The sequence below is a fragment of the Erpetoichthys calabaricus genome, chromosome 3 (assembly GCF_900747795.2).
Source record: "Erpetoichthys calabaricus chromosome 3, fErpCal1.3, whole genome shotgun sequence".
NCBI classification, from domain to species: domain Eukaryota; kingdom Metazoa; phylum Chordata; class Cladistia; order Polypteriformes; family Polypteridae; genus Erpetoichthys; species Erpetoichthys calabaricus.
The window spans coordinates 86568624-86579001 of record NC_041396.2 but is presented as its reverse complement, the minus strand read 5'-3'; positions in this window follow the sequence as shown (position 1 = coordinate 86579001).

Sequence of the window (10378 nt, the reverse complement as noted above, 5' to 3'; positions counted from 1 at the left end):
TATATCCTGTTCTGCATCTTTTTACATGTAGTTGCCTATGTGTAAGAGGTTGGGTGCTCACTGCCTTCCCCAGCTCTGAAGTACCACACAAAAGCATTCCCCTCTGGTAGCATGAGGTAGCATCAACTTTGTCAACCTGGATCAAGGACAGCCCTTCCTTGGCTGAAAGGAAGGCTAGAACAGTTCTTAGTGGCATCTGGTGCTCCTGCAGTACTGTCATCTGAGTAATATTTTAATGAAGCAGGTCTCCAATCCATGTTTCCAGCTGTCACTTTTCTTTAAAGGGAAACACAGTACCACTCCACTGTTTCAGTAACTATGTGATGAATCATACTGTAGCAGTGGTGTAAGAGTAAGGTCTAGTGCAGGAATCCCCTGAATACACCCTTCAGTTAACAAAATATACCCAGCTTCCCTAGCTAGGGACCATATCTTCCCACCAGTTGAACAGAAAGTCTTGTGGCCTCTAACAAGGCTTCCATGCCCTATCTCTTGCTCAAAGTTGGGGTTCAAGAACCCCTGGCATCTGCAGAATGGGACTGTATTTTTCTTGCATATATATCTGTACCTATTGTATTTCTGAGGCACTATATATGACAGCTCCTTTCACCTCCTAGAGGGTGTTGAATTTAATCTCTCTCTTTTTACCAATGATCATAGGTGCTATTTATCTTGCCCTACACCAGACTTGGTGGTAGCTGTTCTCCTGGTAGCCTCTTACCAACCAGTCACCCATTGTCAGGAATATGCATTAATTTGTATTTATACTCATCAATCATTTTCTTGTTTTCAGTAGCAATGTTTGTAGTTAGCATTAATATTAAATTGGTTCACATGAATTCTATAATTGGGTTACAGGCAAGTAGGGAAATATGTTATTGTTACATGATGAGCCCCGATGGGATTCAGACTTGTGCCTGTTTCATTTAATGTTTCATAATATATAATGTGTAATGTAACATAAACTTCAACACCGTCATTTTTTTTTACTTTATGCACACATAAACGAACACTGTACTTAACTGCCCAATGAACTCCTTGTGTACACCACAGTACTTTAAAACATAGAAACACGAGCTTGCTTGCCATTGAACACACCCACAGGCTTCTTGTCTGATTGAGAAGAGGATCATAGACATATTTTGGAATTCCCCTTGGACTGTTGCAGCAGCCCTGTGAGCAGCTTTTAGTTATCCAAATAAGAAGGCACAGGCCACATCAAAAGTTCAAGATGGAATGTAAGCACTTTTAAAGGAATATTGCACATGATATCTGGGAGCAATTGCTGCCCTGTTACAATAATCTACCTCTGCACTGTTGACAGTTTCTACTAAATATTTCCAATGCAGTATGTTTAACTTGTTTATCTACACTCAACAGTCTGTGTCTTTATGAATAGTTAAATATTTGCCACGTAAGAATGCAATAACATTTTTATTCTTGTTGTTGAATAAAGTATCACCGTTATTCTTCAGACTTCAGATATTTAGTCCAGACTTTCTACTTTCTTCATTCAGAATACAACTGTCAGGTCTTGTGTCCTGGTGGCTAATATATTGAACTATGAAATGAAAGGCAATTACATCGATCCTCACCATTGACTCATTATGCAAATTACTATTCTATTGGTGATTCTCAGTGGAAATCTGTTGTTTTACTTGCTGGTGACTTGTAAAAAGTTTTGGACTATAGTCATCCATTTTTTCCAAACCTGATTTTTCCAGTACATGGTCAAAAGCAGGTGAGTAGTATTTTTACAACATTATGTGCAGGGAGAAACTAGCATCTTTTCATCACAGGGCACATTCTCATACATAAACATTCAAAATCACTTCTGAGTCACAGAAAGAAAGAGAGAGACTCTACAGACACATAATGACCAGTCCAGGTGTCATCTACTATGCCAATATGATGCTCATTTTGAGTGTGATGGAGCAGATAAATAGTTATATATTAAAATAATGATCACTCTAAGCTTTTCTCTTTAGTTATGTAGCCATTGGTGAGAATGATGATTGCAGTACACTATAAGAAATGACAGGGCTTTTGCAAGACAGAAATGTATGTATGTCTTGTGTGGTGCTTTGAACTGGGGCTTCTTATAATTTTCACAAAAAAATAAACACTAAGTAATTATTACATTTCTGTATTTACTACAAGAGCCATTTGAAATTTCCATTCCATGGGGGATTTCAGCAAATGCAATGTTTTATGCTCTAAAGGTGCCTTTAATTGCTATTCAGCTGCCCTAAAATGTCCTCTAGGTAACAGAAATAGTTATTGTTCTTTTTGTTATATACAAGTAACAACAACTCTTGTAAACTACCTGATCAAGGTCATGTGAGAATGACAGTCTTAATATGTCCCTGAAAAACATATAATAGCATGTGTAAGCTCAGCCATAAAATTACTAGATCATGCACACAAAACATTACAACAACCTAATGTATGAAGCACTTATATTAATTTGATTGGGGGGAAATTTGTATAAATCTAAGACTCAATTGAATATTTTCAGAAAAAGCACAAAATTGTACTTGTTTTGTAATATTGTTTAAGGGAGGCACCCTCAGTCATTCTGCAGTGTATAGTATATTGTGGTATCTTTATTAATCATGGATATGCAACCACTTCATCAGATTCACTCTCAGTCATACTTTGTCACAGAGTCACTGTTTAAGCTAAAAAGCACCTTATTGGAATGAAAAGGAAACCAGGGTACTCAGAAGCAATTCATACCGACCCCATATGAACTGTGGGAGATTGCCGGCAGTTCAATCCGTCCGGGACACCCCTGGAATGGAAAGATGGGAGAAGGCAACTGATCAAAGCAACTGCCTCCCCCAAGACGATAGATGGCAGCTTCCCTGGACTGTAGCGAGCCCCGTATGCCCACAGGGCACTATAGAATTTGGAGTTTGGCAATACAGCCCTGCTGGGTACTGTGGGTGCCGCCAGGAGACACTACAGGGAGACTGGGGATTCCCTACTGGTTACATAGCCCAGAAGTACTTCAAAGTCACAAGGATGGAAGCACAGATGTACTTCTGGGCTAAGGAAGTGGCAAGTTCTCCATCTAACCCGGAAATAATGACGAGTCACGTGGACGTAAGGACAGAAGCACTTCCGGGTCAAGGACTATATAAGGGACTGTTGGAGAGTTGGGAGAAGTGTGACAGAACTTGCTGGGAGGTGGAGGAGAGGATTAGTGTGTTTACTTAATGTATTGCCTGTTTATTGTGGCTGGGGTGCTTTGGAGGTACTGCTTAGAAAGAGGAAGAATTAAAAATACTTCTGAGTGCTTTTAACCTGTGTCTGCATCTGTCTGTTGGGTTTAAAGGGGCGAAAGCGACCCCTAGCATTCTTACAGAGTAAACAAAATTTAAGCACACAGTGACTAAGCTCAGAGTCAAATTGAGGTCTCTGAAATTTTGTGGCAGTTAAACTAGCCACTGTACCACACTGCAAAGAATTATTCAGTTGTTGTCTAAACCTGCTTAATACAATGGCGAATGGAGAGTGGAGCCTATGCAGGCTACATTGGGCACAAGACAAAAACCAGTCTAGTGGGGCATTTGTTGTACCACATACAGTATATTATACCAGGTCATTTTAGTGTCATCAGTTTACCTACCACACATATTTGACAGCTAGAATGAAATTTGAGAAAAAACACACACAAAAATGGACTGAACTCTACATATACAGTGGCCAAGCTGATATTTAAACCCAGTCCAGTTTAAATTGTGAAGTAGCAATGCTTGTCCTGTCATGAATCAGTCCATTTTTAATATACGGTATAAAAGTTTCTGCTACTCACGTATCCATCCATTTTCTAACCTGTTAATCCATTTAACAGATTGTTTTGTGGGGGGTTGGAAAATGAATGCAAAATCAACTAATGTTTCTAGGAGTGTTTTTTGGCACGTGGGAAAAGAGTGCCTAGAAGAAAACTCATGGAGTCCTGGGGAGAATGTAAATGACACACATGTCCTGGACTGAGGTTCAAACACAGGACTCTGGGGCCATTATGGCTACCACTTTTCACAATTAAGATAAATGAATACACTAAGACAAAAATGAGATATTTGGTGTCAATATATTATTAAGTGTATAATTATATTAATCCAAAGACCAGCAGACACAGAAAGAAGTGAGACTGCTGCTTCACTAGTAACTTAACATATAATCATACTTATAATTGCAAAATAAAATATAAATAACTTAAATACAATATTTAATATTTTATTTAAACCTTCCAGAACTAAAACTTTCAAACTTACTAAAAAACTTTGGAATTATGATACTGTACAACAACTTGAGGGTAAGCAGGACAAGTGGGTTATGGTGCTTTCTGATTAATCTCTATGCATTTAATTCTTTATACATTTTATTAAACCTCTTTACAGGGTCATGAAGTTGTATCTCACCAGTCTCTCACAAGGTACACTTACACACACACACACCCTCACCCAACCAATGTAAAGTAACATCTCACCTTAACTTTATTTCTTTGGGGGAAACCAGAATTATCAATAAATTGTATTAAGCCATATATAATATTTAAACAGAGCTTCTGTAAAAAGCCAAATTTCCCCGGGAAAAATAAAAGTAAATAAAGTTCTATCTATCTATCTATCTATCTATCTATCTATCTATCTATCTATCTATCTATCTATCTATCTATCTATCTATCTGTCTGTCTGTCTGTCTGTCTGTCTGTCTGTCTGTCTAATGGGCAGTGGTGTTAAAGCAGCTAAGGTACTGGACTACAAAGCACAAGGTTCCCAGCTCAGTCTTCACCATTTACTTACTATATTATCCTGAGCATGTGATGACTTCATGTGCCATGGACTTAAACTGCATAAATATTATATCATTTGTACTGTGATTTATGGGTTGCTTTTAATAAAGTGAGTAAAAAAAATTGTAAATATGCATTAACATCTACTTTTAGCAGGAGAAATGTCTCCAAAAACCTGTGGAACTGAATGAGGAGAACTGACACGTGTAAATGTTGGGCATACTGAAAAGATGTATCTGTTTTTTGAACCTTCTGATACCAAGAAAAAGATGTTGTACATCTTTTAAAGAAAGGCTTGGGTTTTTCCTGTAGATTAGTTGCTGTACCTATGTCTGTTGGTCATTTGTCACCTTTTCTCTTCTATGCTGAGATGTAACTGAGGACCTGAAAGAAGCAATGAGTGGAAAGCTCCTAACACTAAAATGGTCGTAAGTAACAGCACATAGTGTAGTTGCACCCCTCTTGTATGCTGGACCCACAGATAACTGCTTTGTTGTCACTTTGATTTTCATTTACTTTTTTGGCTCAGGAAGAGCAGTGGTTGACATCCTCTGTCTACACCCTGTTTTAAAGATCACAGACAGTGCTGTTGCCTAAGGCTATTTGGATTCCTGTGTTTCATATTGTGTGTGTATGTATGTGTATGTGTATTCTGTTAATTATATTAAGTTATCCTTTTATTGGTCAGCAACATGGCAAACCAATTTTGTCATCTCTCTTTAGATCAATGAAGTTATTAAAAGTTCTGTGTAAAAACAGTGGGCCACAAGACATTTTGAAATACAGACTAAACAATTATTTTTTATTAAATGTGATGGTCAACTTATAGTTACCTACGTTCTCAAAAACATTGTTTCTGTAGTGGCATTTTACTGGGTTGCGTGGTTCCACATAGATCTATTGCTTGACAAAGAATCATTTCATTCTGTGTTAGGTTCTTTGCATTTGAAATTGTTCTTTGAGCTTTCAAATGGTTCCTAACATGTGGACAAAACAGAAATCTGTAATGGATAGAAAGCTAACTAACAGATCAAGAAAACCTGAAGTTAGCCTGTGTTAATATATACAATGAGGGCCCTTTTAAATTCAGTAACCCACTGTGATTTTACAAATCTGACATCTTTTCATAGTCATTTGTGGAACCTTTTACAGATCTAAATAAATAAAGGTTCTTTCTAGAACCTTCATGAGTATGATTCTTTTAAGAAGTAAAAATGGTTCCTTTATGGCATCCCTCCATGAACCACTCTGGCGCCTTTATTTTTAAGAGTGTGTACATAATAGTAAGAGATGTGCTTGAGATTCTCTTTGAAACACCCATCTATCTATCCGGATTTTATTTCCCCCACTTTGTCCAGCTTGTTTTTCTAAATTAGCACAGTTTCATGGCTGTGCCCTGCTGTGGACTACCCTTTCATTCAAACCATAATGAACTTTCTCCCAAATACATGTCACACACGGCATTGGAAATTTATGACCTATTTCTTCAGTTATCTTAAGGTCGGGGGTACTTTTGAATTTAAGAAGTGGCGTCTTGATTTTTTCATGAGTGCATTTTTGTTAATCCTAATAGTTAATTCGCTATGGATATATAACCTGTGCTAAGAATCCTGACGGGTGATTGAAAAAAAACTGTAAAGAGCTGCTGCAATTTTGAGTTGCAGTATTTTAGCACTGGGTGTACATTGAAGGAAACTTTTTTCTTTTTATGTTAATCAATTTTCTGTACATTGTCATCTAAAATAAATCATGGGGAAACCTTTGGCACAGATTAGGATTACATCACTACACAGATATGTGCAGAATTATTTTTGTATAACATAAACACATTTATTTTTATTTCATACCATAAAAAGTAGAGAAATCGGTATTACAAAATAGGAGGATTCATTTTTTATGATGTTATTGCTGGACCTTCTTCATTATTTTAAGTTGCGTTGAATGATGGCCAGACGTCACCTATCCGCCTGCGATATGGGCATCTGACACAGCAACTTTCCGTTAGCTCAGGGTTCAAACGCAGCAGTGTGTTTGGATAAAAAGAAACACATTGCCTGCCTACATTTTTGTAATCACATATCGGTCGCGTGACAAGAATGGTTGACATGGAAAGGTTTGTCAAGTTTTGAGCTTAATCACATAAAAAATGAGTTTGGGTTTTCTCACATTAATAATTTGTATTTGAAGAGTTCTGTTGATCGAAATGGATTTGTTTCAGCGCTGCTGCATCAATGTATCCAGCAACATCAGGTACTCAAGTTTTCTTTGCACATTCTAGAAGAAATGCGTGTTAGGTTCTGATTCTTGATTCCTTACGGCCCTGTGCAGTGCAATTAGGAGGGTTTACGAGTGAGTCCTGCGATGGACTGTCACGCTGTTCAGGACTGATTCTCTACATCACTCCCCCCGTCCTTTTGTATCCAGAAATTGGACTAAGTTGATTTGATAACATAGAAACATATACTTAACTAATAACAATTGTTTTAATGTATATATTGTGAAGGTTAAGGTATATATGTATACCTTAATAGTAGCCTACTTATTTCAAGTAAGTTAGTTACAAAATGCATTGAAATGGTTAAGAGTAGATCAATTCCTGCTAGTTCATCGTTTGCAGAAGTTGCGGAGCTCCTAGCATCTGCGGGAAAATACTGGTTTCCAGTCCACAGAGCCGCTGTTCTGTTTTCACATTCCTCACCTTTTTATACCCAAAGTAAAAAGACCCACACTCTGCTGAAGCTGGAAAGCAGACAAATGCCTCAATAACGTCCTCGCCCTCTTCTTTGTAAAGCTTAGTTAAAATGTGCAGGTTTCCTTAATTCGGAAGCAAAAATTTGAATGCGGATATATATATACATTATCTGTATGGTTATTATTTTATTGGATGGCTTGCTTTGTCTGTGCGCCTTCACTTCCTGGTTCTGTTAAATCTGCAAGTATTGCTAACGAGATGCGGGTGCTCATTTTTTGTCAAGTTTGCCGATAAACTCAGCATCTCACCCACCATGCCGTAAAGATTGTAGGATCATTGGTTCAGTTTATGAAATGCATATTAGAAATCCTTTGCATTACTAGACATTGCTATTTCTGTTATTGACTGCCACATAGTCATTAGTCTTTCTAATCTCGATATGACTTTTTATGCTTTCAGGGCTTACCTGTTCAGCCTGAGACGTTTTCTGATAATGGAAGGTATCCTTAGACCTACAGGGTTTAGACCATATTCTTGACTGTGTGGTTAATGTTACTCTCCTCCGGTGAGACTACACTGCAGGTCTGGAAATATCCCATCTGTCAGACAGTAGAAATCACTTACCTGTCTTACCTGATTGCACTTCAAACACAGCCACGACTCCACCCCTTACCTTGGAGATGGAGGTTGGCTGACAAACCCTAGAAATGGAGGTGGAATAACTTTAAAAGGAAGAAGGCAGGGCCACAGCTGGCAGAAAGATTTACATTTAAATTCAGTTCAATGCAGACAGTTTCACAAAACATATTGTATGTTAAATGCAGTCTGTCCATCAGTTTATGTGCAAGTCCTGGGTGAGTGGCATTAATCAGAGCTTCATCAACCTTGATCTAGAAAAGCAAACAGCTCCTTTGACTAAGCACCTAGTGACCAAGGAGAGGCGGACATACAAAGCTTAGAGTCTTTGCACTAAAGCTAAAAGTCGAAAAAGAACAAAATTTGTCCATTGTTGCTTTGTGTTGCCCCCCAAGTATTTAGTGCTGTAGCGTGATAGATGCAGTTATGCATTGGCTAATCCGCACTCTGCCTAATGTTAGCATGTGCTTCTGCATTGCAGTTATGGAATGTGTATTTTTCTTTAAGTCATTAGGTTTGGTGTTATCTCATTATATTAACTTGCTGCCGTATCCATTCTCCAGCTATGATCCCTTTGTTTTAATAAAAATGAAAAATTATTGTCTGCAAATATGCTTGCATTTAACAATAAATAAAAATAGGATGTTTCTTAAACCCATGTGTGGGTTCTCAGGCTGTGTACCAGAAAGCACTGTGTTCTCATATACAATCAACACATACTGTATATATGCTACTGTATATCTTTACAGTAGTGATATTTTTTATTTATCACTATGGCACCAGTACAAGGACCAAATTTTGATTCCTAACCTAGTTAGATTTTAGTGAATTTTTGCAAATTTTACCAGCATTGCCTGTTTCCTCTGAGTACTATGGCTTCCTTAGACTGGTTTAAGACTGACTTATAACTTACTGTCATTTTTCTGTGGTTGGAACTGCACTGTGCCTTATAATAACACTTATATATTAGGCTAATCAGTGCTTTTCAAAGTTTCAGCTGTCAGATTTACCACAAAATGTGTTTCACAATATCCAAACCTTGTTTTAAAACCAAAAAAGGATGCAAGTTCAAATCCCACTTTGGTTCATTACATGACGGTGAGAAAGCCAGTTTAATTTATTGATTTTAACTTAAAAAGTTTATTTGTACAGAATATAATAATAAAGACATTTCTCTCTGCATGCTTTACAAAAATGTTTTACAGAAATATTATGGGCTGGGATCACCGAAGATGGAACTTGAAATTGTAACTGAATATAACAGATGAATTTACTATAAACAATTTTGTTTAGTTTAAAAATCAATGTGGCCTGATTGTAACATTAATTAATACCTAAACTGGGTGGATTGGATAATGGTGCCAAATAACAGCCAAGAGGTTGTCCTGGTACTTTTCTTTAGATCTTTACATTACTTGATTATTGCACAACTTAAAATATGCATCCATTTGCTGAGACAACTTAATCTAGTTCAGGATTGTGGGGAGCCACATCCTTGACAGCATCAGGCACAAGGAAGCATTTTTGGAAAAGATGGCACTCATTTATAAGACACACTCGCTCATACAAGGCCAATTTAAAGCCACCAATCCTCTTAATATTCAAGACTTTTGGATGTGGGAGGAAAACTTATGCAAGCATAGAGGAACAGTCAAACTCAATTCAAGCAGTGTCTGCATGGGGTTCACATCCAGTTTGCTAAAGCTGTAAGACAGAAGTGCCAACCATTGCCACAACATAAGCAAAACGTTTGTTAAAGTACTACTTCAAACCCATTCAATTGGTGAGTTTATACGTGCATTCTGTAAAATGAAGTTGCACCTAAAAGCGGTAGTCCAGATTAAATGAAAACTGGCAGACAGAATGGGTGAGATAAAAGTAAGGAATAACTTGAAAGCCACAGCAAATTATCAATATATTGGTCTAAATCAGATAAACACCATGGTCATGTTCTTGAGGACACAAATGGAAATTAGGGGGAAGTGGACTTCAGAGAAAAGCAAGGAAGCAAATTGGGTAGTGATAATCTGGAACAAACTACTAAATCATTTAACTGAAGGGTAAACCTAAACAACTTAAAGAGTTCTAGATAAATTAGCGGAATCGCCCAGCTCTTAACAAATCAAAAGAGCTTGATGGACTAAGTTGTATCCTCTTGATTGTTAGATTAATTATGTTTTTTTGTAATTATATCCACCTCATAAATCCATCTTATAAGGAGTACTTTGAAGTTTTGGATCACCCAG